The sequence below is a fragment of the Galeopterus variegatus genome, unplaced genomic scaffold (assembly GCF_000696425.1).
Source record: "Galeopterus variegatus unplaced genomic scaffold, G_variegatus-3.0.2 Scaffold9229, whole genome shotgun sequence".
NCBI lineage: Eukaryota > Metazoa > Chordata > Mammalia > Dermoptera > Cynocephalidae > Galeopterus > Galeopterus variegatus.
Window position 1 is genome coordinate 54,850 of NW_007735340.1, and position 689 is coordinate 55,538.

General features: G+C 43.4%; 1 protein-coding gene across 5 annotated transcripts in view; it reads left to right on the forward strand.

Moving 5' to 3' along the window:
* Positions 1 to 689, forward strand: part of FAM49A (family with sequence similarity 49, member A) — a 68,298-nt gene that overhangs the window by 51,605 nt on the left and 16,004 nt on the right. The gene's annotated exons all lie outside the window — the stretch shown is intronic.

The window sequence follows — 689 nt, forward strand, 5'->3', positions numbered from 1 at the left end:
CTTTTTAGCACTTACTCTCAACTCTGCCATTGTAGCACTAAAGTAGCCCTAGTCAATACACAGAGGAACGATCATGTCTATGTTTTAATAATACTTTATTTATGAAAACAAGCCACGGGCCAGATTTGGCATGTGGGCCATAATTTGTCACCCCCTGTTATAGAGGGATTGGTTAGATAATTCCATGCTGTTAGAAATATATTGGGGGGAAAAAAGCTGTGGGGGATGTTTAGAAACAGACAAGGGCAAGTAATGAGCTGCTGCAAGAACAATAATGGAAAGAAATTAGGCAATGGTTTGTAGAACAATATCCCTGGGATTGGGTCAAAGTATAGCTGCAGAGAAAGGCTAGACTAGGACCAGAAGTCTTTTCCTGCAAAGCAAGTAAACTAACCCACGTGCTCAGGGCTGCTGCCTCATCTCATCCTGTATTATGAATCGCTGTCTCATGCACATGGTCCAAAAACACACATTTGTGATTTGCTAACAGTGTGAGGAATTGGAACTAATAAATCTGTGAGGGTCCAGCTGAGTTTATAGAGACTGTTATACAGCCATGTGGCCAAGGGGGACTTCTGCAGTGGAGGCAGCCTGCTTGGACCTGTGAGACTCCTATTCTTCCTTGTGAACACATGTCACATCTTACACGGTTTTGGGTGAAGACACGGAAAGAAAGAATCCCTGCAGGT